This window comes from Cupressus sempervirens, chromosome 5 (genome assembly GCF_028749045.1).
Source record: "Cupressus sempervirens isolate cs-2001-9-10 chromosome 5, ASM2874904v1, whole genome shotgun sequence".
Classification (NCBI taxonomy): Eukaryota; Viridiplantae; Streptophyta; class Pinopsida; order Cupressales; family Cupressaceae; genus Cupressus; species Cupressus sempervirens.
The window spans coordinates 947,939,973-947,967,313 of record NC_143122.1 but is presented as its reverse complement, the minus strand read 5'-3'; the positions used below and the strand labels follow the sequence as shown (position 1 = coordinate 947,967,313).

The following is a 27,341-nucleotide window of genomic DNA, read 5'->3' as shown; positions in this document are numbered from 1 at the left end:
CCTCCCCTCTACTCTAGCAATGCCTACATTTGCGAAAAAGAAGAACCCTTGTATCATCATCCAATTCTTTATTTAATGCCTTTTCATCTTCATGACCCTTCAATTACCAATATACTTGATTCTTTCTCATCCAAGTCTTTAATTGTTTCTCAATGATAATCTATTTTCACTCTTTTTGAATCCTATTCTTTTATCTTTCACTACCTTGACCATTTTAATGGTATCATTCTTTATGGATTAAATGCAAAGGATTCCTCAAAGTATTGCAATGGTCTTCTGAATATTGGCACTATTGGGATTCTTTGACTCTTCATGTCCAAAATCCGACAGGCCTGGAATACTCTACCCCTTTTTTTGGTAATAGTTGTGTTCAAACATTACACTGCCTATACTTCCTTTTCTACATTAACACATGATAATTGCAAAGTAAGTTGAAAATGTATGTCACCATCTATAAAGATGCGTAAAAGGCTTCAATCCAAAAGTATGGTCTCTTTATTCTATCCATAAGTTCCTCGATATAGATATCCATTTCATTTCTTCCTTGTCCATAAACCATTTAGTAATCACAATTTTCAGTTTCACTGCTTTCAAGTTTCACTTACTTTTTGTGAGATGACAATGTATGATTCAGACTATCTGTCCCTTTGATGGAATCACCTGTTTTTAGTATATTTGTATAATCTGTAGGATTAGTAGTTGATACTTACATTGATGGACTAGGATAGTGGTCTTGGGCAATCTAATCAATTCTTTGATATCATTTCCTTATGATTGATCTGTACGTCTTATCATCTGGTACTAAAGTGCATAGCATGGCTGGATTCCTTGTATCTATGCTATCTTCTCCAAACTTGTCATTGGTGCAAGTTAGCAGATTATTTTCAAAACAAATAGGCTTTGGCCATTTTTCATATTGTCTTTTTACAATCACTCCACGTGACTATGGCTATGGCTTCCATCATTCTCAAAATCCATAGAATAATAATAATCTGCAGAATCCTTGTGCCTATGGTGTTGCCTGTGCTTATGTCACGAACTCCTCATCATTGCAAGCTTTATGCAGATTTCTTCATGAGGTTTTCTTGAAAACCAAAGGGCTGAAAGCTTTGAAAAATCTAACTATTGCAAAGTAGATCGCGTGGTCGATTTAGATTTATGCTTGCGGGTCTTGTGATTGTCTTCCTTGCAAGTGCTGTTAGAATTTGCCTTAGAATCCTTTTCCAGATACGCCACAAGAGAAAGAGCATTCTCACCACCCCCTTCCCAGTGCTCATTAGGCACACAAACCACAGACCCGCGATTAGATTTCTCCTTATTCCCCTGTTGCTTCGGTGATTTTAATTTTACCGTATTTAACTGCGTCATTAGATGGACAGACATTGTATCCATGCGACAAAAGAATACTTATATATTTTCATGGTAAGTTCAACTTTGAGAAGCTATAGTATAATGACTCCATGAAAAGAAGCTTGGACGCCACCACCTACTCTCAACCTAAGATAGAGAGTCCTGGGTATCCACAGAAGGCGACTTAGAAGCAGATGGGTCAATTTCTATAGTTGTAGGTTTTTTAGATTTACCCATTATCCTTCTCCTTCTTTACAGTAGCCTGTTTGTGGATTTTTACATATTGACTTTACTTTAGTGAAGAATTAGAAAATAGCTTCTCCTCGCAGAAAATGAACATGAGAGGGCATTTTTCGCCAAAGCAACTTCTTCATGCTCGGGTCGTTTGATGACCTCACCCCAATGGATGTGGATGATGCTCTTTATATGAGAACGAAACTCTAAATTTGACATGCAATCAAATATTGATTGGACACTTATGATATGTCATAATGGCTCTAATCTTTTAAGTTGATAATGATAGCCAAATCATGTGATTGAGAGCCAATTTGATGCTTCATGTTTCTCTTATCTAATGCTCTGTTTAGACTTATAAGGATCTAGAGATTAGACATCATTTGTAACTCGAAGCTTTTAACACGAGATTAGTCTAGAGATATTAAATGGGTACATAACAAAAGAATTTCCCTTCCATATTTGTTGTGAAAATAGTTCATTTACTTTTTTAGTTTAATGTGCAATATCCCATAACACATATGCGCTTGTATCATTGCAATACAAATCCTTTGGATTTGTCATTCCACATTGTACTTGTGTGTTAAACAATCCTAATCCACAACATGTTGACTTTATATCTTTGAATCCATAGGCTTCACCATTTTGAATTATGTTCAAAAGATAATCTTAAGTTTAAAATTGTATAATGGATAATCCAGATAGATTTTGGCTAAACTGGGCCATATGTGACTTCACAACAATGTTATATGAAACAAATAGCTAGTTTTCTATGTCCAAACATTCACCTTGATTTGTAAGTCTTTGATAAGGATCACATCCTATTGGTGCAGTAGCCACTACATGGACTTTTCTTGCCCCCACTCAATAAAACCTAGATATCTACTGATCAAAATTGGAGATCAACAATGTGATAAACTATTGAGGAGAAAGGGTGTTTTGGAGAGTTGTGTTGCCTACGTAGGAGGTAATATCATTTACTCCAATTGAAATGCAGTATATGCATTTCTTAAGCTAGAAGTTTGCCTGTATAGCTCTAGATGTGTATGTCTTCTCGAGGATAGAATGATAGTGTTCGCATTGATCTACTCAGTGACCAATTGTGATAATATTCTCATTAGCTACTATTGAGTCTGTTGATCTGACTTTTTGTGTAATAGAAGTTTTTGTTCAATTGTAGAAAAGTCAGATTTTTTATTCCTAAGTGAAGCATAGAGTTTCTGGATAATTCATCCATAAAAAAAAAAACTCATGAAAACCCTATGTTCTCTCTTTTCATAAATTTTCGGCCACGAAACTTTTGAATTTTTAAGTGAGACAAATATTCTGTCCCTTTTTATTTTTTCTGTTTCCCCCCGAGATCCCCTTTTTTCTCATTTTTTCCAGCCGTCGGATCCAAGTAGATCTACCTCTGTCGTTACCTCGCTATGCAAAATTGCATGCTTTTTAAGTATGGTGAGGTAGCGAGTGCTGAGTTATTTTATGAGGCGGGACCGCAAAGTGAAGATACGGTGGTCGGAGATTTGTTTTCTGAATGATTTATTGTGCAGGTACACGTTGCAACTACCGTCCAAACAGGGAAGGGGACCCAGTAGAATATCTGAAATTAGAACCAGAATGATGTTTTTTCTGATGCTTTGCCACTTCGCTATCGAAAAAATTAGACACTTCACCGTTAGCGAAGTAGCGAGGCCCGTGAAATCCGAAGGGGTAGTGACGTTGCATTTTGCCGGTACTGTGACTACACTAGGTGGCATGACAAGTCATAAATGCCGTTGTCAGAAGCAATTTAAATAAAAAAAATAATTGTCTTTTGCCCCTTGCATTTTTTGGTATGGAATTCATTAAAATTCCGGAGCTCGCTACCTCGCTATCGAAAAAATCAGATACTTCACCGTTAGCGAAGTAGCGAGGCCTCATGAATTTTGAAGATCAGCAAGACCTTTGGTGACGTGGAATGATAATTAGGACTATGGTAAATTTTTGATAGGCGCCAACTATGCATAGATCCATTTTTCATTAATGCCTTTCTGACCGAATGTACAAAGAGATCCTAAACGTCAGCTTGGAACGGAATCAACGGAGCTCGCTACCTCGCTATGCAAAATTGAATGCTTTTTAAGCCATGCTGCATAGCGATTATGAATTAGGAGACCCCGTGTAGTTTCCTCACCCTTGATTGAGTATGTGATCAACGGCTGTCGCCTTCTCACTATGAATAGTTGCGAGGGAGATAAATATAGTGACTTAGCGAATAGGGCCCACTGCTTTCTTTCTGAGCAAACCCAGTAACATATCATTTGATTGATTTTGAATCAGATCGACGATTGTTGCTGCTTCGCTATGGCAAGATGCTCATGTTTTATGCATAACAAAGTACCAACATGCTGACACATGTCCTCAAATGTCAATGAGTCTAGATACAAGTGCCATCAAGGAAAGAATGATATACATGATAAGTTCTCATTGGGTAAATTGACTGACATGTCAAATGCAACTCCTAGTTGTTCTCTCCGTATCACATGATTGTAGGATCTTTGAAGATCGACGGCGCAGTTTTAAACACAGAATGTAGTGCCACTCCTTGTATTAATTAGACATGAAAGCATCGTCCATAAAAAAAAATAGAGTATAATACAGAGAGATTTCATCAGTTTCATCTTACACGAGCAAAGATTTGAAGCCATTTTTGTGCAGAAGAAATTACTAAAGGAAAGTGTGCCAAAGCCTGGTAGAAATTGTGAAGTTGTCTATTCGCGAAAAGTTTACGGAAATACAAAGGAAAACAAAGACAAAATTCAAGTAAGTAATACTACCATAATCCTCAAAGGCCTTTCAGTTCTCTGAAAAATAAGTCCAAGATGCCTCCAAAGAAGGGATTTTCAGGTACAGTAAATTATTTGGATAGGAATGTGCATGATGATTTGTTTGAGTTGCTTCCTAAGTCTACTGTAGAGACAACACAAGTTAAGAGGTTAACCTCATTGAACCCTACGCTAAGAATAGCTGATGGACTGTATGATAAGGGTAATTGGGTTCATGATGCTCAGACTTCTCAAACTAGTTTGAGTTTGTTCAAAAAATGGTTCGCAGAAAGGAAATTATATGCCCCTCATGCCAATATATGAAATTTTGATCTTCGAAAGCTTGTTGTTCCCAGTGTGTTTATGGATTATGACCTGCTTGAAACTGTAGCGAAAAGCTATGATCCAGAAACTAAGGTAGTGAGAAGAATGGATGGTGAGGTTTTAATTACCATCAGTCCAGAAGAAATTACGAAGGTTTTCAGTCTGGGACCTCTCACCATGTATCATGTGCCCATTAATTTGATAGAGTTAGAAAAAGAATATATGTCCAAAAGGGATGTAGTTAGACAAGGTGCATTAAAAGTCCACATAGGCAGAATTGGAAACCTACCAACAATAACATCATCTTCTAAAGAACCTTTCAAGAAATCATGCTTTAATTCCAGGGCAGTAGAGATATAAATGACCCTGTGCAGAGTTTTCGGAGAGGGTGAAGAAGACTTTATTCCAGTGAGCTTCATGTATATGATCACCCAAATCTCTTCTTCGGTGTAGAAATAATTTTTGATTTTGCATCTTACCTAGCTAATGAGATTCACAATGGATTGGTCGGGATTGCAAAGGGCAAGGTGGAAAAGGTCTGGGGTTAGTACTCACTATTGATGCATATGTTTCTTTTTAAAGGGGTTACATTTTTTGGTAAAGAAATGGTTTTAAATAGGGAACAAGAAGGGGAGGCACTACCAGTTCAATTATGGAGTGCAGACATGACTTGGGAGGCAGAAAATGCTAGTTTTGTTAGATTTGATAGGCACTTTGCTTCTAAACTAAGATGCCTCATATTGAGTGACAATCCTAGAATTCCTAAGGCACTAATGCATCTTGTTAGGCCTATGGACAGACCCCATAGTTTAAAAGTTTCACATAATTGGGGAGATATCATCCCATATCAAGTCTCAACTGTCATTAGGGTTTATGGTTTCAAAGGGACACCCCATGTACTACCCTATTAGGTACCTTTAAAGGTAGGGGTAGCTAAATTTCTATGGCAGTTGGGAGGAGTGGAGGAGACCTTTTTGCACAAAAGGGGAACATGATCAATTTTTCCTACTTGCACTATAGCTCACCAGTTTGTAATAACTAAAGAAGGGTGGATCTTCCTATACAAATTTTTGGATCGATATAAGATGGCAATATCTCATGCTCATTTTTGTGACACAAAAGACTTCATTAATTTTTCTCTTAGATATAGAATCAAGCTTTGTCCAAGTCAGCATGAATTCTATTTCCCTGAAGATATAATAAGGAATGAATATTCTCTCCAGGAACAAGAAACAAAGAAAGAAAAATGGAGAGTCTATTCAAAAGTTTTGGAATTCATTAATTGTTTTGACAAAGATTACAGTCCTCTTAGTAATGCTGTAACTAATGCAGATAGGATAAATAAGCTCATGAGTACATTCTCAGAAATAATGGAGGTAATGAATGAAAAGAAACAACATTTTATTGATTCTTTTCTAGATAAAGCCAAAGAAGTTATGAGGAAATTGGGTTTTACCCCTAACATAGGAGTAGGTCCGCTGGTTGTGCGAAAGAGGACAGGATATACTCTTATTCGAGAGCAGGTGCCCATTGTAAACAAAGAAAAAAAGGTAATTGAATCTACTAATACTGTCCTTGAAGAAAGACCCCCTGTACCTTCTCCCAAAAGAAGAAAAATAATAAGGGAAGAGGAATCCATTGATGAAGGTTACTCACCTTCCCAAACTCCAATAAGAATTGAGGAAGAGCAGCTCACAAATGATCAAATTAAACAAATGGGGTTGCAAGGAGGAGATTTTGTTACTCAAGCAAAAATTGATGAAGGGAACCCCCAAGAGCCTCCTGTGCCAAGTTTTGAATTAACTGTAGCAGAGTTTAGAGGAAGGGAATTAGACCCTATTTTGGAACAAGCCAGTCAACAATTTTTGTTTGATAACAGTTTTGTAAAATCTAGGGCTTTTCATTAGTTTGCATGGAGGGCAAACATGCACATTTTTGAACAAAAGGTGTAGGAATATGAACGCAGAGCATCCAAAAATGGATGAAGCCTCCATTTAGAATCAAATAAAAGAACAAATGATACAAGAATTCCAAAATATAACCCCTGACGAGGGTAGACAGATGGTGAAAAATGCAAATATTTCATTATTGCCCAATTGGGATATTGCTGATGCCTTAATTTTTAATTCTGTGTCAAATAATTTAGGATTACAGGATCCAGATAAAAAGGAATTCTTGGGAACAACATTCAGTAATGATCAAGCTGCCCTTGTTATATGGTCACTAAGAAGAGGATCCAGGACTACTCCATTACAGCCTGATGATTCAGGACTAACAGGGAATATTATTGTGAGGAGGGTCGTTGATACTTCAAATGTACAGGCAGCCTACATGAATGTGGACTATTCTAAATTTTCCTTGGCCACTGCAGAAAGAGAAGAAAAGGAAATGACTGATTTGCAGAGTAAGTATGAAATAGTGGTGGATGCCTACAATGAAGAAGTAAAAAGGAGAATTGAGCTCGAAAATAGGGTACCTCAATTGGAGAAGATACTTGGGAAAAGAAAGGTGGAAGAATCCAGTACACTTAGAATTGTGTACCCTTCATAGTCTTTTGTTGGATCAACCCCTATCATTGAAATACCTGACACCCCTAAAAGGCCGCAATTCTATACTGTAGAGGTCTTTGAAGCAGAAAAAAAAAAATTGCATGAGTTGCAGATAGAATTGAGACATCAATATGAAGAAAAGTTGAAACAGGGTATAATATATTTGAGGGATAAAATACAATGGTCAAAATTCTTTGATCAGTTATTTTATACTGCTACGAGGAAAGAATTTGATGTTTTAGAAGAAAATGCAAATTCTTTAACAATGATACAAAGAGAAGCTCTAAGCTTTGATTGGCCAGATGATGATGCTTTTAATAAATGGAAAAATTAGTTTCTAGAACAAATATCAGAAGATGATGAGGAAGAAAGTGAAAAAGTAACAATCACCCCCGAAGTTAATACTGAGGACACAAAAACTCCCCAGGTTGAAGTAAATTTATAGGTAACTGAAGACGATACATCACTTTCAAACCTCATGGCTACTTACTCTGAGGATGAAGAATAATTGGAGAATCAGATCCTATCTTCTTGTTAAAACAAATGAGAAGTATAATAGAAAGGGACCCACCTAGGATGTTTTGATGTGTTAGCTTCTCTGTTATTTGTTTTTTGTCTTTCGCTATAGACATTCGTCAGTATCTTTTAAAGGACACATGTCACTCTCTTTAGCCCTAAGCTTGTTGCATCTCACACTATTTATGTGAGATCCCAAGTCTAAAGAAGGGTCCAAATTCTTTTTCTTCTAAGTATTGTGCTTAGTCTAGTTTTTGGTCCAAATTTTGAAGGCAAGTTTGTAATGTGTTTCTCTGTCAAATTTTTTGAAAATACATGAAGATAGAATGAAATGTGTTTATTTCTGAAGGCTATTCTGAGTTTATTGTAAAGGATGTACCATTTTCAAAGGAAATGAATACAAACTATGAACTGTCCCCATATCAGTTCTTTCTGAATTTTGTCTCCTTCTCAATACTTAGTTACCTTGATGTTGTATGAGTAAAAGCCTGCACAATTGAATGCAATCTAAGTAGGTTGTATATCCATCTATCATTGCTATTAATTCAATGGATTAAATAAAAGCTTTGATGAATGTGATAAGATTCCTTAAGTATAGAAAAGGATTTTGAATGAAAAATTCTGACAAGAATTGCTGATAGAATTTGTTGTAAGGCAACAAATTAGATCTTAGATTTTGCTATAGACTCTGAACCCCCAATGGATTAGGTACTGATCAAGTTGTTTCAGCTGAAGGAGAAATATCTTACAAATGGTTTTTCAAATGCATCATCAAATCAAATTTTACTTTTATTTCCTGTAGATCTTCAAAGTTGGCCAGTTCTTGTCTGCATGAAATCTTTTTAGCTTTAGTTAGCCATTGTTGTTGAAAACGTCTGCAGATCTATAGAAGACTTCTTGGCCATATCTGTTTATGGGATGTGTTTAGCAAGTTAGTAAGAATTATGTATATATTTGAGGATTTTGAAATGAGAATCAAAATGAAACTAAGAATAACCCTCATATAGTCGTCTCAGATTTGAACCATCCCTAGGTATACCCACCATGGTTGTGCAGAGCCAAAAGAGTAGAAAACCATTTGTGGTTTTGTTGAAGTTGGGTCCAAATACCTTACATATGAAATTGTTGATAAGAATAGGCTAGTCTTTAGATTGTGTATGTACTGTCATTCTGGTATTAAGCTTTTTGTCACTTAGTAGTTTTAGTACCATTTAAAATACCAACAAAATGGCGACCTTGCTGGGGAGTTGTCCAACACATCTGTGAAAAGTACTGTAGTTTTCTTTGGTCCTACTATGAACGCGTGTGTCATGTGGTCTATGTTTTGCCCATGGTTATAAGGGAATCTTTCAGTGTCAAACCTTGAGAATTTAAAAAAGATAGAGCCCAAGTACCATTTCTACACACTAATGTATCCAGCCTATCCAAGTGTCTTATCTAAACAAGCAAGAGTTGCAGTCTTACGACATCAGTGATTGGTCTGTCTATGCCATTTATTTTTGTTCCTACTTGTGTATCAGTTTCTTTTGATAAGCTAAAAGTGTTATTATATATTTTCTCGAAATAGGGTGGTGACTCAGTCAAGGTTTTGAAGCTAGTGCTTATTGTAACAAAAAGGTAAATATGGCTGACAAGAGGAAAAATACAAGAGCTTACATGAGAGCTAGTCCCGATGTATCGATGTATATTGATTTACCCCAAGATGGTAGGAAGAACCAAAATAAGAAAAAGAAAGATCCAAATCCTACTTGGAAACCCAGAGCTAATGCATCTGTCAATTCCCCTTATCAACTAGTAATAGGAAGAGAGTCTTCTTCGCTTAGCTCTGAATTTGAAACTACAAGACTCTTAGGAGGCATTTTTAGTACCCCATTACCAGATGAGATAGCTTTTCAAGATAAGGAAATGTCTACTATGGGAGTTGCTTCATTAAGACCAGATCATGTAGCCGATATAAATTATAAGCTAGGATTTAGGAGTTCATCTGATAATCCTTTTAATCCCAGAGCAACCCCATGTGTAGAACCAAACCTAATAGATTTGGATGACCCTGCTGATTCCGAGGCAACGTCTATAGACCTTAAAGAAGTTCACTCTGAGATAGAATTTTTGAAGAAATGGATTGCTAAGAAAGAAGCTAAACGCATTTGTCTTGAAAAGGAGAAGGAGCAGGCCATCTTAGATGCCATAATAGAAAGAGATACTTTGTTAAGAAGGATGGCTGCTTTGAAAGAGCAAAATAAAAAATTAGAAGAGAATACCACAGCTCTCCATAAGGATTTTTTTGGAGATATTGATAATCTAAGAGCTAAAGTGCAAGAATACGAGAAACACCTAAATCAAAGGCAAGAACCAATTATTGCTCAAGTTCAAGCCTGTAAACCTGTTCAAGTTGATCCTGTAGAGCCCACTGCAAAAGCTCCAGATAAAGGGAAAGGCAAGGCTATAGGAATCCAAATAAATGAGCCTCAAGATATATCAAGCAAACCTATACAACCCTCCATGTTGAAGTTAGATCTAGATCTTGAGAAGGCTTGAAAAGAGAGGGAAGATCTTGTAAAAGAGCTTGAGAAGGTTCATAATGAAGCTCAAGCTATAGAAACTAGAAGGAAAATCCAATTCATAAAGTCTAATTCTGCATTGGCTTGATGACCCAATTTGTCTATCCCACCTATGAATACTATACCAGTCAGTGCTCCCACAATTTCAACTCATGGAATACCCCAATCTGCCCCTACCTCATCCTCAAATATTGGCACCCAAGTCCCATTTGTCCCACCACAACAGTCCCAAGCCGCTCCACTGAGTCAAGCTAATATAGCTAGTACCTCAAATGTTCCTGGTTTCTAGAAGAAACTTATATACCTGGAAAAATATAGACAGATATCATTTGCTGGTATTCCTGGTGCCCCCCATCCCATATCTTTTGATTTAAGGAATAAAGTGGTAAAGTTTTCTGGAAATAATGATGTTACTGGTGAAGAGCATTTGAGGATTTTCATTGACATGTTGAATGATTATGAAGTTGAACACAAAGACATGGTAATGAAATTGTTTGTGCATTCACTAACAGAGGATGCAAGGGATTGGTTTAGGAGGTTGCCTGATGACAGTATTACCTCATGGAGTGATCTGGAGAAGTTGTTCAAAGAGCAGTATGGAGACAATACCAATGCAGGATTCATGTTGAACGAGTTCAACAATATCAAGAAGAATCCAAATGAGTCCACATTTGATTTCAATGTGAGATTCCAAAAGGGTATGTACAAACTTTTTCAATTCATGAGGTTAAATGAAGACGTCTGTCTCACAATCTATTTCAATGGTTTTGATAGCAAAATGGCTTATCAATTGAGGGATAAAGATCCTAAAACTTTGAGAGATGCCTATAGAGTTGCAGTAAATATAGAGAATAATAGAAAGGAATCTGGCAAACTAGGTAGAAGGGATGATCCTAAGCTTTTTAATGCTAAAAAAAATAATAAAAGGGAGGGTGACAAAATTCCTATAGGAAAACAGCCCGAAGAACCTACTATAGGCCAGGTTTTAGAAATGCTCAAGAAGATGAATCCCACTAGTTTCAATAAGCCAAATGTTGCTCAAAGACCCCCTGTGAATAACAACAACTTCAATAGGCAGCCTAGGATGCAGAATTACCCTTATACCACTCAGTGGAAAGATGGTAAACCAGTTCCCAACCAGACCCAAAATGTGAAGGATAAGGGTACTCCGGACCCCCTGCAAAGGAACATTGTAAATATGAATGATGATGTACCATGGTGCATGATATGCCAATCACCTCATTCTGTTGATTATTGTGTTGTTGCTCAGTCATTTGCCCAAGCAAAAGGAGTGCAAGCTGAAGAAGAAACTGAAGAGAAAAGCCATGATGATATAAGTTGCAATATGGTGAGCATGTGTGATGATTTCATGGATTCTGATTCAGAAGAGCCAGAAAATGATGTTACTAGCCAAAGAATTGCTTACCAGATACATCATCAGCAAGTACTCTTAGATGATGAAGGGTATGATGCAGATAAGGTATGTAGTACATTTTACGATGTAGGTATCACAAGTCTAAGAATGCCCTCCAAGGAGGAAATTGACAAAATTACAGCCGAAATGATTTCACAAGTCCATAGTAATTATAATTTGAGAAATAGAGCAATAAAAAATGATGCAGGAAAGCCATCTAGTGTTTTCATCAAGGACATCACTCATAAGATAAATGATCAAGACAAAAAAGTCCATGTAGATGTGCCTAAAATCAAGGAGAACAAGGGTAAGAAGTGGGAACCAAAGAAGAAGGTTCAATATCAGATAAGTGAAGCAACAAAACCAGTTGTGCAACCAAAGAAGTCAGAACCAGATGTTGTCAAGAAAAATATGGTGCCTACTGCTCAAAAGACTCTGACTCCAGGTACTATTGTAAAACCTACTGTGGTTGAACCTATTGATATGATATCCATGTTATCTCAAATTACTGTAAAAGTGCCCCTGTGTAAACTTTTTAGAATTGAAGAACATAAGAATAAGAAAATAATATTATTGTTGACCAAGCTATGCCCCAACAGACCCCATTAGTAATAGAGGACAATGGTATCATATCCTAGATTCCTCAAATGTTTCTATATGATTCTTCAGTGGCATTCATAGAAGATATTGATCCTTTTTTCCTCAGTCTAATTATAAAAGGGAAGACCCTAAAAAATTGCATGATAGACTCAGGAGCTTCCAACACTATAATGCCTTTCAAGGTAATGGAAGCCTTAGGATTGATGATAGATACCAAGCAAGGCAGATGCAGAGGGATGGATGCTAGAGAAGTCCCAGTCATAGGTACTATAAATGCCCTACCATTCAAATTGGCTACATATCCTGAAGTAGAATTAACCATGTTTGTCCTTGTGGTAGATATACCTCCACATTATGGAATGTTACTCTCTAAAAAATGGAGTGTTGCCATGGGGGGAACCCTACAATGTGATCTTACTTATGCCACTTTTCATAGAGGGGACAAATCTGTCAGGGTAAATAGGGAACCAAGGGTTAACCACATCTTAGGTGAAGAAATTGACAAAGATACCACTTGTTTCCTAGATACTAGGATTAATGCTTTCAGGGCTGAATTAATTATTTAGGAAGTTGAAAATTTACCTGCTATCATCGAAAATGAGGTTGAATGTTGCATGAATTCACAAAAATTATGGACAACGTTCTTTGATGGGGCTAGTTCTAAAGAGGGTGCAAGGGCAGGTGTAGTCTTTGTGTCCCTTGAGAATAACACTTTTAGGTATTCATTCACCTTGAAGTTTTCCTGCACTAATAATATTGCAGAGTATGAAGCATTGCTGCTAGGGCTCAAAGTTACCATACATCATAAATTATATGTCATAGGGGATTCTGAACTAATTATCTCTCAGATCAAAGGAACCTATTTATCAAAAAATAGGAGATTGAAACAATATAGAAATGCAGTCTAGGATCAGATAGAATTCTTTGATGCATTTGGAATCGCATTGAGAGATAGGACACAAAATAAGATGGCTGATCTATTGGCAAATGTAGCCATCAAGCCAACAGAAATATCATTTGCAGGAATCTCCTAGATTGAGATGCAAAACAGGCCTTCCATACCTAACAACATTGAAAATTGGCATGTTTTTGAAGATGATAAGGATATTACAAATTTTTTGTTAAATGAAGACAAGTATCAAGGTCAGGAGATGGATTGTAGTGGACTGATTGAAACAATAAATGGGAAGGAAACCATTTTTGGTCAAGAAATAATGCAATTAAAAACAAATAAGATGTCAAAGGGGTTAGTAGTCTTGAAAAATATTTTTGATAATCAAGACAGAGTAAAATTCAGAGTAAATGACCCCAAACCCCAGGAGTTAGAAGAAATAAACTTGGGTACTGATGAAGTTCCTAAAAGGGTTTGTATTGGCCAACATTTGCCTGTTGAAGTCAGGAAAACATTGATTGACCTACTTAGAAAATACAGACATGTTTTTGGTTGGTTATATGATGACCTTAAGGCTTACAGGGAGGATCTTTTCCAGCATGTCATACCATTGAAGGAAAATGTAAGACCTTTTAGGCAAAAACAGAGACCAATCAATCCTACCCTTGCCCCAAAAATGCAAGAAGAACTGACAAAACTAAGAGATGGTGGAATAATCAAACCAATCAGTCATTCCACCTGGGTTTCAAACTTGGTTCCTGTTAGGAATAAGAATGGAGATATTAGGCTTTGTGTTGATTTTAGAAATTTAAACATTGCATCTCTGAAAGACAATTATGGCTTACCTAATATGGAAGCCATGTTACAACAAGTGACTGGCTCTGAATTGATGTCAATGATGGATGGCTTTTCTGGATATAATCAAGTTCTAGTAAAAGAAAGTGAATAGTTCAAGACAGCCTTCACAACCCCTTGGGGAACATATGTGTATGTGAGGATGCCTTTTGGCTTGATTAATGCAGGGGCTACCTTCCAAAGAGCCATAGATGTAGCATTTCATGAGTATATTGAAAAATTTATGGTTGTGTACCAGGATGATCTTACAGTGTATTCTAACAAGGCTGAAGATCACTGCAAACACTTGGAAAAAATCTTTATAAAAGCCCTGGAATATGGGGTATCTTTAAACCCAAAGAAATGCACATTCAGGGTCATAGAAGGAAAGTTATTAGGACACATAGTGTCTAAGGATGGGGTAAAAATAGATCCTGAAAGGGTAATAGCTATTGATAAAGTCCCCAAACCAAAAAATGTGAAAGGAATTCAATCCTTTTTTTGCCAGGTCAATTTTTTGAGGAGATTTGTTACCAATTTTGCTGAAATCAGTAGACCCATCTCAAAGATGCTCAAGAAAGGAGCCGTTATAGATTGGAATGGTGAACCCTCAAAAGCATTCCAAGATATAAAAACTACAATAAAGAATGCTCCAATATTGAGGACCCCAGATTATACAAAGCCTATGCATATTTTCTCTTTTGCATCATTCCATACTATGGCTGCAGTCTTACTACAGAAAAATCAAGAAGGATATGAGCAGTCTATTGCCTTTTTCAGCAAGTCACTACAGCCTGCTGAGTTGAAGTATGAAATAAATGAAAAGAAAGCATATTCTTTGGTAAAGGCTGTAAAAGCTTTCAGAAGTTACTTGGTAGGTGCTACTATTATCACTTTTGTACCTAGTGCTGCAGTCAAGGATATATTCTCTCAACAGGAAGTGTCAGGCAGGAGGTGCAGATGGATTAATAGAATCCAGGAATTTAATATTGACATACAAATAACAAAGTTAGTAAGAGGTCAAGGTTTGGCCAAACTCATGGCCGAAACTAATCTAGAAGCTAATCAGATAAATCTGGTAAATGATGATCTCAGAGCTGACTTATGTGACATGGACCAATGTGACTGGTACACCAATGTCATATATTACTTGCAACATATGGAAGTTCCTCCCCATCTACCTGACAATGAAAAGAGGAATACTAAATTGCAAGCCATCAGGTATATAATTGTCCAAAATAATTTATGGTGGAGAAACTTTGAGGGAGTTCTGTTGAAGTGTGTTGATAAAGAAAGGGAAAAAGAGGTTTTGAAAGAAATGCATGTTGGAGTATGTGGAGGACAATACATGGCCAAAACTACTGCACATAAGATAATGAAGGTTGGATTCTGGTGGCCTTCTCTATTCAAGGATGCTCAAGTTATGGTTAGAAAATGTGATCCTTGTCTTAGGTTTGCTGGAAAGATGAAATTCTTAGGAAATACTCCATTGAAACCAGTTGAGACTCAAGCACCTTTCAACAATGGGGTTTGGACTTCATAGGAGAGATTTTCTTCAAGTCTAGCACTGGCTATTCTTGGATTCTGGTTGCTACTGACTACTTTACAAAGTGGGTAGAGGCTATCCCCACAAGAAATGCGACAAGTAAGGTGGTAAATAATTTTCTGTTGAATAATATTATTTCTAGATTTGGATGTCCACATAGAATTGTCACAGATAATGCTATGTGTTTCAGATCTGAGGAGTTCATCAAATTTTGTGATAAATATGGAATGACAAGATCATCATCTGCTCCATATCATCCACAAGGGAATGGACAAGCTGAGTCCACAAATAAGAGCCTGTTGAAGGTCATTAAGAGAACCTTGGATGATAATAAAAAGGCATGGGATTCCAAGTTACAGTTGGCAATATGGGCTGACAGAGTAACTGTAAAGAAAGCAATTGGTGTAGCTCCATTTGATTTAGTGTAGGAAATTCAAGCCAGAATGCCTCAGAACAACTTGATGGGACTATACAATTACATCCAGTTATATGATGAAGATACTACAGATAAAATGCAAGAAAGAATGGATGAATTGGTAGGATTGACCGAAACCAGAAGAGAAGCATCTTTAAGGAACCAAAAGTTGCAATTGCAAGTCAAGACACTCTATGATAAAAGAACTGTAAGCAAAAAATTTGAAAATGGCGATCTAGTCTTGATGTGGAATGCCAGAATTGAAGATAAAGGAAAACATGGAAAATTTGATCCTATCTGGTTAGGCCCATATCTCATTGAGAATACTTGGGGTGAAGATTCTTATATAATCAAAGATATATCTGACAATATTCTTGAATTGCTAGTTCATGGATAGTTCTTGAAGAGGTATTTTTCTTAAGTAATACTTATTTTCTTCCATGAACAGTAGTTTTAGGGTTTCCTGTCATTTTTCCTTTTCTATAAATCCTTGTAAATATCCTTCTACAGTCTGGTTCCTTGTTTTTGTGTGTTGCTTTGTGCTCTCTGAAGAAGTTTTCATCTTGCCAAATGTGTGGTTTGCTTTCCCATAGATTCTGAATCCTTTCATAGACTTAAGTAGTCTATCATCCCCAGACAAAGCCACTATTGATCTGACTTTTTGTGTAACAGAAGTTTTTGTTCAATTGTAAAAGTCAGATTTTCTATTCCTAAGTGAAGCATAGGGTCTCTGGATAATTCATCCATAAAAAAAAAACTCATGAAAACCCTATGTTCTCTCTTTTCATAAATTGTCGGGCGCGAAACTTTTGAATTTTTAAGTGAGACGAATATTCTGTCCCTTTTTATTTTTTTTGTTTCTCCCCGAGATCCTCTTTTTTCTCATTTTTTCCAGCTGTCAGATCCAAGTAGATCTACCGCTGTCATTACCTCGCTATGCAAAATTGTATGCTTTTTAAGTATGGTGAGGTAGTGAGTGTTGAGTTATTTTACGAGGCAGGACCGCAAAGTGAAGATACGGTGGTCGAAGATTTGTTTTCTGAATGATTTATTGTGGAGGTACACATTGTAACTACTGTCCAAACATGGAAGGGGACCCAGTAGAATATATGAAATTAGAGCCGGAATGATTTTTTTTAGACGCTTTGCCACTTCGCTATCAAAAAAATTAGACACTTTTCCATTAGTAAAGAAGCGAGACCTGTGTAATCTGAAGGGGCGGTGACATTGCATTTTGCTGGTACCGTGACTACACTAGGTGGCATGACAAGTCATAAATGCTGTTGTCAGAAGCAGTTTAAATAACATAAATAATTATCTTCTGCCCCTTGCATTTTTCGGTATGGAATTCATTAAAATGTCGGAGCTCGCTACCTCGCTATCGGAAAAATCAGATACTTCACCATTAGCAAAGTAGCAAGGCCTCGTGAATTTTGAAGATTGGCAGGACCTTTGGTGACGTGGAATGATAATTAGGACTACAGTAAATTTTTGATAGGCGCCAACTATACATAGATCCATTTTTCATTAATGCATTTCTGACCGAATGTACAAAGAGATCCTGAACATCAGCTTGGAATGGAATCAACAGAGCTCGCTACCTCGCTATGCAAAGTTGCATGCTTTTTAAGCCATGCTACATAGCGAATATGAATCAGGAGACCCCATGTAGTTTCCTCACCCTTGATTGAGTATGTGATCAACAATTGTCGCCTTCTCACTATGAAGAGTTGCGAGGGAGATAATTATAGCGACATAGCAAATATGGCCCACTGCTTTCTTTCTGAGCAAACCTAGTAGCATATCATTTGATTGATTTCGAATTAGATTGACGATTGTCGCTGCTTCGCTATGGCAAGATGCTCATTTTTTATGCATAAAGAAGTAGCGACATCCTGACACGTGTCCTCAGATGTCAATGGGTCCAGATACTAGCGCCATCAAGGAAAGAATGATATATGTGGTAAGTTCTCATTGGGTAAATTGACTGACATGTCAAATGCAACTCCTAGTTGTTCTCTCCGTATCACATGATCGTAAGATCTTTGAAGATTGATGTCGTAGTTTTAAACACAGAATGTAGTGCCACTCCTTGTATTAATTAGACATGAAAGAATTGTCCGTAAAAAAAAAATAGAGTATAATATACAGAGAGATTTCATTAGTTTCATCTTATGCGAGCAAAGATTTGAAGCCATTCTTGTGCAGAAGCAATTACTGAAGGAAAGTGTGCCAAAGCCTGGTAGAAATTGTGAATTTGTCTATTCACAAAAAGTTTGCTGAAATACAGAGGAAAGCAAAGACAAAATTCAAGTAAGTAATACTACCATAATCCTATTAGGCTTTTCAGTTCTGTGAAAAATAAGTCCAAGATGCCTCCGAAGAAGGGATTTTCAGGTGCAGTAAATTATTTGGATAGGAATGTGCATGATGATTTGCTTGAGTTGCTTCCTGAGTCTACTATAGAGATAGCACAAGTTAAGAGGTTAACCTCATTGAACCCTAGGCTAAGGATAGCTGATGAACTATATGATAAGGGTAATTGGGTTCAGGATGCTCAGACTTCTCAAACTGGTTTAAGTCTGTTCAAAAAATGGTTTGCACAAAGGAAATTATATGCCCCTCATGCCAATATATGGAATTTTGATCTCGGAAAGCTTGTTGTTCCCAGTGTGTTTATGGATTATGACCTACTTGAAACTGTAGCGAAAAGCTATGATACAGCCACTAAGGTAGTGAGAAGAATGGATGGCGAGGTTTTAATTACCATTAGTCCAGAAGAAATTACGAAGGTTTTCAGTCTGGGACCTCTCACCATGTATCATGTGCCCATTAATTTGATAGAGTTAGAAAAGGAACATATGTCCAAAAGGGATGTAGTTAGGCAAGGTGCATTGAAAGCCCACATAGGCAGAATTGGAAACCTACCAACAATAACATCATCTTCTAAAGAACCTTTCAAGAAATCATGCTTTAATGCCAGGGCAGTAGAGATATAAAGGACCCTGTGCAGAGTTTTCGGAGAGGGTGAAGAAGACTTTATTCTGGTGAGCTTCATGTATATGATCACCCAAATCTCTTCTTTCGGTGTAGAAATAATTTTTGATTTTGCATCTTACCTAGCTAATGAGATTCACAATGGATTGGTCGGGATTGCAAAGGGCAAGGTGGAAAAGGTCTGGGGTCAGTACTCCCTATTGATGCATATGTTTCTTTTTAAAGGGGTTACATTTTTCGGTAAAGAAATGGTTTTAAATAGGGAACAAGAAGGGGAGGCACTACTAGTTCAATTATGGAGTGCAGACATGACTTGGGAGGCAGAAAATGCTAGTTTTGTTAGATTTGATAGGCACTTTGCTTCTAAACTAAGATGCCTCATATTGAGTGACAATCCTAGAATTCCTAAGGCACTAATGCATCTTGTTAGGCCTATGGACAGACCCCATATTTTAAAAGTTTCACATAATTGGGGAGATATCATCCCATATTCAGTCTATACTGTCATTAGGGTTTATGGTTTGAAAGGGACACTCCATGTACTACCCTATCAGGTACCTTTAAAGGTAGGGGTAGCTGAATTTTTATAGCAGTTTGGAGGAGTGGAGGAGACCTTTTTGCACAAAAGGGGAACATGATCAATTTTTCCTACTTGCACTATAGCTCACAAGTTTGTAATAACTAAAGAAGGGTTGATCTTCCTCTACAAATTTTTGGATTGGTATAAGATGGCAGTATCTCATGCTCGTTTTTGTGACAGAGAAGACTTCTTTAATTTTGCTCTTAGACATAGAATCAAGCTTCGTCCAAGTCAGCATGAATTCTATTTCCCTAAAGATATAATAAGGAATGAATATTTTCTCCAGGAACAAGAAACAAAGAAAGAAAAATGGAGAGTCTATTCAAAAGTTTTGGAATTCATTAATTGTTTTGACAAAGATTACAGTCCTCTTAGTAATGCTGCAACTAATGCAGATAGGATAAATAAGCTCATGAGTACATTCTCAAAAATAATGGAGGTAATGAATGAAAAGATACAACATTTTATTGATTCTTTTCTAGATAAAGCCAGAGAAGTTATGAGGAAATTGGGTTTTGCCCTTAACATAGGAGTAGGTCCGCTGGTTGTGCGAAAGAGGACAGGATATATTGTTATTTGGGAGCAGGTGCCCAATGTAAACAAAGAAAAACAAGTAATTGAATCTACTAATACTGTCCTTGAAGAAAGACCCCCTGAACCTTCTCCCAAAAGAAGAAAAATAATAAGGGAAGAGGAATCCATTGATGAAGGTTACTCACCTTCCCAAACTCCAATAAGAATTGAGGAAGAGCAGCTCACCAATGATCAAATTGAACAAATGGGGTTGCAAGGAGGAGTTTTTGTTACTCAAGCAAAAATTGATGAAGGGAACCCTTAGAAGCCTCCTGTGCCAAGTTTTAAATTAACTGTAGCAGATTTTAGAGGAAGGGAATTAGACCCTATTTTGGAACAAGCCAGTCAACAATTTTTGTCTGATAACAGTTTTGTAAAATCTAGGGCTTTTCATCAGTTTGCATGGAGGGCAAACATGCACATTTTTGAACAAAGGTGTAGGAATATGAAAGCAGAGCATCCAGAAATGGATGAAGCCTCCATTCAGACTCAAATAAAAGAACAAATGATACAAGAATTCCAAAATATAACCCTTGACGAGGGTAGACAAATGGTGAAAAATGCAAATATTTTATTATTGCCCAATTGGGATATTGCTGATGCCTTAATTTTTAATTCTGTGTCAAATAATTTAGGATTACAGGATCTAGATAAAAAGGAATTCTTAGGAACAACATTCAGTAATGATCAAGCTGCCCTTGTTATGTGGTCACTAAGAAGAGGATCCATGAGTACTCCATTATAGCCTGATTATTCAGGACTAACAGGGAATATCATTGTGAGGAGGGTCGCTGATACTTCAAATGTACAGGCAGCCTACATGAATGTGGACTATTCTAAATTTGCCTTGGCCACTGCAGAAAGAGAAGAAAAGGAAATGACTGATTTGCAGAGTAAGTATGAAATAGTGGTGGATGCCTACAATCAAGAAGTAAAAAAGAGAATTGAGCTGGAAAATAGGGTATCTCAATTGGAGAAGATACTTGGGAAAAGAAAGGTGGGAGAATCCAGTACACTTAGAATTGTGTACCCTTCGCAGTCTTTTTTTGGATCAACCCCTATCATTGAAATACCTGACACCCCTGAAAGGCCCCAATTCTATACTGTAGAGGACTTTGAAGCAGAAAAAACAAAATTGCACAAGTTGCAGATAGAATTGAGAAATCAATATGAAGAAAAGTTGAAACAGGGTATAATATATTTGAGGGATAAAATACAATGGTCAAAATTCTTTGATCAGTTGGCTAGAATTGCAGCCCTCATGGATGAGTTGAGCAAGGATAAAGATAAGCTGACTCTTCTTGCACAGAAATGGAAGGAGAGAAATAATGATATTACAATCATATGTATATCTACAGTTCAAATGCCTTATCATCAAGTTAAGAAGATTTTTGATTGATTAAATAAGCTAGAGAATTTTTATGATGAAAGGGATTCTTTACAGAGAAGATTAACACCCTTCTTTTCCCAATACATCGCTGAAAATTTCACACTGTTTCCTTGTGCTTTAGAATCTGTTGATATGCTAAAAGAAAAAGAAAAGTGGAAAAGGGAGATGGATGAAGTATTAAATGAAAGAATAATAAACATCATGAGTGAGACTGGCCACTGGTTCTGGGCTAAGACTAATGAGGAACTAGTAAAAGTATAGTTATTTTATACTGCTATGGGGAAAGAATTTGATGTTTTAGAAGAAAATGCAAATTCTTTAATAATGATACAAATAGAAGCTCTGAGCTTTGATTGGCCAGATGATGATGCTTTTAATAAATGGAAAAGTCAGTTTCTAGAACAAATATTAGAAGATGATGAGGAAGAAAGTGAAAAAGTAAAAATCACCCCTGAAGTTAATATGGAGGACACAAAAACTCCCCAGGTTGAAGTAAATTTACAGGTAACTGAAGACAATACATCACTTTAAAACCTCATGGCTACTTACTCTGAGGATGAAGAATAATTGGAGAATCAGATCCTATCTTCTTGTTAAAACAAATGAGAAGTATAACAGAAAGGGACCTACCCAGGATGTTTTGATGTGTTAGCTTCTCTATTATTTGTTTTTTGTCTTTTACTACAGACATTCATCAGTATCTTTTAAAGGACACGTGTCACTCTCTTTAGCCCTAAGCTTATTGCATCTCACACTATTTAAGTGAGATCCCAAGGCTAAAGAAGGGTTCAAATTCTTTTTCTTCTAAGTATTGTGCTTAGTCTAGTTTTTGGTCCAAATTTTGAAGGCAAGTTTGTAATGTGTTTCTCTGTCAAATTTTTTGAAAATACATGAAGATAGAATGAACTGTGTTTATTTTCGAAGGCTATTCTAAGTTTATTGTAAAGGATGTGTACCATTTTCAAAGGAAATGAATACAAACTATGAACTGTCCCCATATCAGTTCTTTCTGAATTTTGTCTCCTTCTCAATACTTAGTTACCTTGATATTGTATGAGTAAAAGCTTGTACAATTGAATGCAATCTAAGTAGGTTGTATATCCATCTATCATTGCTATTAATTCAATGGATTAAATAAAAGATTTGATGAATGTGATAAGATTCCTTAAGTATAGAAAAGGATTTTGAATGACAAATTCTGACAAGAATTGCTGATAAAATTTGTTGTAAGGCAACAAATTAGATCTTAGATTTTTCTGTAGACTCTGAACCCCCAATGGATTAGGCACTGATCAAGTTGTTTCAGCTGAAGGAGAAATATCTTACAAATGGTTTTTCAAATGCATCATCAAATCAAATTTTACTTTTATTTCATGTAGATCTTCAAAGTTGGCCAGCACTTGTCTGGATGAAATATTTTTAGCTTCAGTTAGCCATTGTTGTTGAAAACGTCTCCAAATCTATAGAAGACTTCTTGGCCATATCTGTTTATGGGATGTGTTTAGCAAGTTAGTAAGAATTATGTATATATTTGAGGATTTTGAAATGAGAATCAAAATGAAACTAAGAATAACCCTCATACAATCATCTTAGATTTGAACCATCCCTGGGTATACCCACCCTGGTTGTGCAGAGCCAAAAGAGTAGAAAACCATTTGTGGTTTTGTTGAAGTTGGGTCCAAATACCTTACATATGCAATTGTTGATAAGAATAGGCTAGTCTTTAGATTATGTATGTACTGTCATTCTGGTATTAAGCTTTTTGTCACTTAGTAGTTTTAGTACCATTTAAAACACCAACAAAGTCAAGCAATCCACTACCTCTTGATGCAAAATTTATACCTCTACTAAAATTTTCCTTTGGCTCTAGATATGGAGGACTAAAGGGAAGCCCCAAGTAGGTAGCAAAAGTGGCATGGTCTCATTTGTTATCTTCCCATAGCGATAGCTAAAATAATAAGCCTACATCAATATGATTATGTCTAGAGATATTGTTCCTAAACTCCCCAGTAGCCAAGGTAGCTTGGAAAACAAGTGTGCCCATGATGTTATCAGCATCAAAATGGCAACTCCATATGTCACATTTTCCATCACTGCACAACTTATCATCCCCAATGACAAACCATTGACAGGTTTTCTAGACCTATTTTTAAGTATCTATGATACACGAGAACTTAGATACAGCATTGAAGAGGTCCACACAAATAGAGATCCAATATCTCTAGTCCATAGTGATGTAGATTCACTGATTGCCAGTAGGGTTCTCTTATGAAAGTCCTTGATTCTCTTCTGATAGCTCCTTTAAGCTTCTCCCTAAAACAACAAATTCATTCCCCTCTAGAATGGCACTCTGTTAATTAAGCACACTTGAAGAAGACTACCAACTACAAGGTGCTAGGATTAATAGGCTAGTGAAGCAAAAGGAAACCTTGACACCAAACTTCCTTGCACGACAATCTGTGTTCATGAAGTTGTGCTTGGAGGTTGATCTTTGAATCTATAAGTTAGAATTTGAACATTGAATTTGATTCAAACCAAGTGCGTGTAAATTTTTAAACATTTAAACTTGAGGATTAGGATTTAGGTTCAGTGCTTTCACCAAATGCTACCATATTCAACAAAATGAACCAACAATAGATTTACTTGATGGGCTCAGTTGGAAGCTTAAAAATGGGGGCCTAGAAGTATGCCTACAGCTAGCTCTGAATAGGTATTATGTGTTGTAAAGTACATAAAGAACTCAAAATCTCTAGTAGAAGACAATTTCCTTGTCCATTGGGCTACAAATTCAAGCTAAAAAGATAGAGTTGGTTGTGGGGAGGGTAGAGGGGAGTGAGGCAAAACCAAAACCAAGAAACTGAACAGCAACACAACAATGCAAGGAAAAACTAAACTAGGCAAGACAAAATTTGGAAAGAAAAAGATATTTACAAATACGTGAGGAAAACTCACCAAAAGGAGGGGGAGCATAATGAAACTCATACATGGCCATTAACTAGTTGCGAAAAGAAGAAGCCATTTTGGAACAATGCATGGTGTCCCAATGAAGTAATCCATATCAGCTATAATTTAATGATTCCCTCAATACTAAAGGTGAACTCAATAAAATGAAGAAATCTTGTAAGCAAAGTATTATATCCATAGAGCCATACTTCGTCATAGAATTCTAGATTTTCTTTAACCTTTTGCATGGAAGATTCAAAACCATTCCCAAAGTCAAATTGAAAAGAACATTTCCCAAATATCTCTAAAGAAAACACTTCATTGTCTTTATCATTTAAAATCCTAGGATTATCATAATTTGGAGGACTTTCACATACTTGACAACCTCAGATTTTGAGCAGGCATCTCTAATTTTAGGATTAACCAATTCACACTTCTTGCCATATCTTTTGTAACATTTTCAATTGGGTTTTTCATTTAGATAAAGATGTCTGAAACATCTTCATCTGTTGCTGGCATCCAATCTTTTAAAATTACTAAATATTTCAAGAAATATCCTTCAACAGTTTTGCCAACTTCCATCCTAGGGGAGAAACTACAAATTTACAAAAATGAAAGCACCAAACTACTAGATCACAAATTATGAGAATTAAAAATAGAGTCACCAATCTCTAGGTAGTAGAGATAACAATAAATTGAGGAAGTAAAACTTAACACTAATCTTCTTTTCCAAGATCCCTAGTAGAGTCACCAAAAATCTGTCGGTAAATAGATTTGTTCTTTTTAAATTAACTCGCAAATGCCCAAATCAAAAAGAGCAACTAGATACCAATAGTTGGATAATCTATCTTCAAGTTGATAGATTTCCTCTGAATTGAAAGGTACAACTCCTTTATCAAGTGATATTCAATGAATTTAATAGTTCCTAAACTAATTGGGTATGTTCTTAACCTGAGAATGGGAGAGAGAAAACCAAGCTAGCCCTAGACAGAATTGGCTAAGGCAGATTTTAGCTCCTAAACCTAGCAAATGCCAAGAACCCACAATTCCTATGACTTCTTGATACCGGAAATGCAATATGAATGTAAATTATGCAAGTGCAATGAAATGAAATAAAAGAAGATTAAACATTCTAATCTTTGCAATAGGAATAGTTGAAAATACTCCAATCTACAACCCATTCGTCATTTGACTCAAAATTGAAGAAAGTGCTCAAAATTTACCATATCAATACTTTTATTGAAAGTAATCCAAAAAAGTGATGCACAAATACTTTGATTCATAACAAAACCTTTCTTGTTTTAAACATAACAAACATAACACTCTGATTATATTTGTTTGCAATCTATAGTCAAATTTACTACAAAAATTGAATACCAATCTCCAATGCATAAACCAAAAAAATGTAGAAATAAAATGCCCTCCCCTCTACTCCATCAATGCCTACCTTCGTGGAAAAGAAGAACCCTTGTATCATCATCCAATTCCTTATTTAATGCCTTTTCATCTTCATGACCCTTCAATTACCAATATTCCTGATTCTTTCTCATCAAAGTCTTTAATTATTTCTCAATGATAATCTATTTTCACTCTTTTTGAATCTTATTATTATATCTTTCACTACCTTGACCATTTTAATGGTATTGTACTTTATGGATTAAATGCAAAGAATTCCTCAAAGTATTTCAACGGTCTTCTAAATATTGGCACTATTGGGATTCTTTGACTCTTCAGGTCCAAAATTCAACTGGCCTAGAATACTTTGCCCCTTTTTTTGGTAATAGTTGTGTTCAAACATTACATTGCCTATACTTCCTTTTCTGCGTTAAGACATGATAATTGCAAAGTAAGTTGAAAATGTATGTCACCATATGTAAAGATTTGTAAAAGGCTTTGACCCAGAAGTATGGTCTCTTTATTCTATCCATAAGTTCCTTGATATAGATATCCATTTCATTTCTTCCATGTCCATAAACCATTTGATAATCACAATTTTCAGTTTCACCACTTTTAAGTTTCACTTCATTTTTGTGAGATGACAATGTATGATTCAGACTATCTGTCCCTTCCATGGAATCACCTTTTTTAAGTATATTTGTACAGCCTGTAGGATTAGCAGTTAATACTGACATTAATGGACTAGGATAATGGTCTTGGGCAATCTGATCAATTCTTTGATATCATTTCCGTATGACAGATCTGTGCATCTTATCATCTGTTATTTTAGTACATAGCATGGCTGGATTCCTTGTATCTATGCTATCTTCTCTAGACTTGTCATTGGTGCCAGTTAGTAGATTATCTTCAAAACAAATAGGCTTTGGACATTTTTCATATTGTCTTTTTTGATCACTCCCCATGGCTATGGCTGTGGCTTTCATCATTCTCAGAATCCATAGAATAATAATAATCCACAGAATCCTTGTGCCTATGGTGTTGCCTGTGCTTATGTCAAAAACTCCTCGTCATTGCAAGCTTTATGTAGATTTCTTCATGAGGTTTTCTTGAAAACCATAGGGCTGAAACTTTTGAAAACTCTAATTGTTGCAACGCAGATCGCGTGGTTGATTTAGATTTATGCTTGTGGGTCTTGTGATTGTCTTCCCTACAAGAGCTATTAGAATTGGCCTTAGAATCCTTTTCCAGATATGCTAGAAGAGAAAGAGCATTCTCACCAGCCCCTTCCCAGTGCTCATCAGGAATGGAAACCATAGACCCGCAATTAGATTTCTCCTTATTACCCCATTGCTTGGATGATTTTAATTTTTCCGTATTTAACCGCACCATTAGATGGATAGGCATTACATCCATGTGACAAA

General features: G+C 36.3%; 2 pseudogenes; both read right to left on the bottom strand.

Moving 5' to 3' along the window:
• LOC149559092 (1-aminocyclopropane-1-carboxylate oxidase-like) overlaps nt 1–27,341 on the bottom strand; it is a 248,430-nt pseudogene that overhangs the window by 115,256 nt on the left and 105,833 nt on the right.
• LOC149559094 (GDSL esterase/lipase At4g16230-like) lies at nt 1,984–27,333 on the bottom strand (annotated as a pseudogene).